The 2,500-nt window shown below is 34.2% G+C and overlaps 1 long non-coding RNA gene and 3 other non-coding genes across 4 annotated transcripts in view; 3 read left to right on the top strand and 1 right to left on the bottom strand.

Annotated features, from left to right (window-relative positions):
- The window catches only part of TRNAL-CAA (transfer RNA leucine (anticodon CAA)), a 109-nt gene extending 74 nt beyond the window's left edge, over positions 1 to 35 (top strand). The window contains exon 2 of the tRNA in view: positions 1 to 35. This exon is cut by the window's left edge and continues 11 nt beyond it. This is a non-coding gene — a tRNA (tRNA-Leu).
- LOC142102353 (uncharacterized) overlaps positions 1 to 2,500 on the bottom strand; it is a 281,858-nt gene that overhangs the window by 11,251 nt on the left and 268,107 nt on the right. The gene's annotated exons all lie outside the window — the stretch shown is intronic.
- TRNAL-CAA (transfer RNA leucine (anticodon CAA)) lies at positions 722 to 830 on the top strand. Its single transcript has 2 exons — positions 722 to 759; positions 785 to 830. It is a non-coding gene; the product is annotated as a tRNA-Leu (tRNA).
- Positions 2,314 to 2,422, top strand: TRNAL-CAA (transfer RNA leucine (anticodon CAA)). Its single transcript has 2 exons — positions 2,314 to 2,351; positions 2,377 to 2,422. It is a non-coding gene; the product is annotated as a tRNA-Leu (tRNA).

Here is a 2,500-nt window from a genome sequence, read left to right as displayed (position 1 = left end):
GTATGGAGGCGTGGGTTCAAATCCCACTTCTGACAATTTTGTTCTTTTTCTTAAGTTGGAAAAACACATTCCTCAATGCATAAATTGTACAGTCAGTTAAGACTGGATGTAAAAGACATCATTCAGAAGATAGGTTTTCTTTCAATCTTGGCATAGTCTGACATTAAAATATAAACTTAATCTTATCCTAACATTGTGCAGTTTAGCGAACTAAAGAAAAAAATTCAACCAAACTTTAAAAAAATATGCACACTTACACATTATCTCAATTATGCCCCCAGTAAGTGCATTCTGATTTAGTCTTAAACGAATCAAAATTTTCTTTACAACTGCGAAAGATGCAAGGTTGCGTTTTCATAAACTGAAATGTAGTTGTCTGTAAAAATGGAGTTTGAAGTAGACATTTTTTGCAACACTATCTTTTTGTTAGTAAATAATCAAAAATAGTGAAGAAAAGTTTGATAGGCATGGAGGACAGACTCAGAATCTTGGTCTACTTTTCCATAGTGAGACACCATATCTGTTAGAACAACGGGTCTGTCCTGAGACTAGGTTGAACCCTTAGTACAACGTGGACGCATGAAATACAGACATCCAAGATCGTGTTTTTATTATTAGTTTTCAAATTCTATATAATGTTTGCCTATCATAAACTGCCATATTATTATATTTAATAGAATTTACAATATTGTTGAATAGGTTTACAGCATAACTAAAAAGTGTCAGGATGGCCGAGTGGTCTAAGGCGCCAGACTCAAGAGTAATGTCTTCCTCTAAATGGGTTTTCTGGTCTCCGTATGGAGGCGTGGGTTCAAATCCCACTTCTGACAATTTTGTTCTTTTTGTTAAGTTGGAAAAACACATTCCTCAATGAATAAGTTGTACAATCAGTTAAGACTGGATGTAAAAGACATCATTCAGAAGATAGGTTTTCTTTCAATCTTGGCATAGTCTGACATTAAAATATCAACCTAATCTTATCCTAACATTGTGCAGTTGAGCGAACTAAAGAACAAAATTCAACCAAACTTTAAAAAAATATGCACACTTACACATTATCTCAATTATGCCCCCAGTAAGTGCATTCTGATTTAGTCTTAAACGAATCAAAATTTTCTTTACAACTGCGAAAGATGCAAGGTTGCATTTTCATAAACTGAAGTGTAGGTGTCTGTAACAATGGAGTTTGAAGTAGACATTTTTTGCAACACTATCTTTTTGTTAGTAAATAATCAAAAATAGTGAAGAAAAGTTTGATAGGCATGGAGGACAGACTCAGAATCTTGGTCTACTTTTCCATAGTGAGACACCATATCTGTTAGAACAACGGGTCTGTCCTGAGACTAGGTTGAACCCTTAGTACAACGTGGACGCATGAAATACAGACATCCAAGATCGTGTATTTATTATTAGTTTTCAAATTCTATATAATGTTTGCCTATCATAAACTGCCAATATTATTATATTTAATAGAATTTACAATATTGTTGAATAGGTTTACGGCACAACTAAAAAGTGTCAGGATGGAAGAGCGGTCTAAGGCGCCAGGACTCAAGAGTAATGTCTTCCTCTAAATGGGTTTTCTGGTCTCCGTATGGAGGCGTGGGTTCAAATCCCACTTCTGACAATTTTGTTCTTTTTGTTAAGTTGGAAAAACACATTCCTCAATGAATAAGTAGTACAATCAGTTAAGACTGGATGTAAAAGACATCATTCAGAAGATAGGTTTTCTTTCAATCTTGGCATAGTCTGACATTAAAATATAAACTTAATCTTATCCTAACATTGTGCAGTTTAGCGAACTAAAGAAAAAAATTCAACCAAACTTTAAAAAAATATGCACACTTACACATTATCTCAATTATGCCCCCAGTAAGTGCATTCTGATTTAGTCTTAAACGAATCAAAATTTTCTTTACAACTGCGAAAGATGCAAGGTTGCGTTTTCATAAACTGAAATGTAGTTGTCTGTAAAAATGGAGTTTGAAGTAGACATTTTTTGCAACACTATCTTTTTGTTAGTAAATAATCAAAAATAGTGAAGAAAAGTTTGATAGGCATGGAGGACAGACTCAGAATCTTGGTCTACTTTTCCATAGTGAGACACCATATCTGTTAGAACAACGGGTCTGTCCTGAGACTAGGTTGAACCCTTAGTACAACGTGGACGCATGAAATACAGACATCCAAGATCGTGTTTTTATTATTAGTTTTCAAATTCTATATAATGTTTGCCTATCATAAACTGCCATATTATTATATTTAATAGAATTTACAATATTGTTGAATAGGTTTACAGCATAACTAAAAAGTGTCAGGATGGCCGAGCGGTCTAAGGCGCCAGACTCAAGAGTAATGTCTTCCTCTAAATGGGTTTTCTGGTCTCCGTATGGAGGTGTGGGTTCAAATCCCACTTCTGACAATTTTGTTCTTTTTGTTAAGTTGGAAAAACACATTCCTCAATGAATAAGTTGTACAATCAGTTAAGACTGGATGTAAA

Source organism: Mixophyes fleayi, chromosome 9 (genome assembly GCF_038048845.1).
Source record: "Mixophyes fleayi isolate aMixFle1 chromosome 9, aMixFle1.hap1, whole genome shotgun sequence".
Taxonomy (NCBI): Eukaryota; Metazoa; Chordata; class Amphibia; order Anura; family Limnodynastidae; genus Mixophyes; species Mixophyes fleayi.
This window is presented reverse-complemented; position numbering and strand designations above follow the sequence as displayed.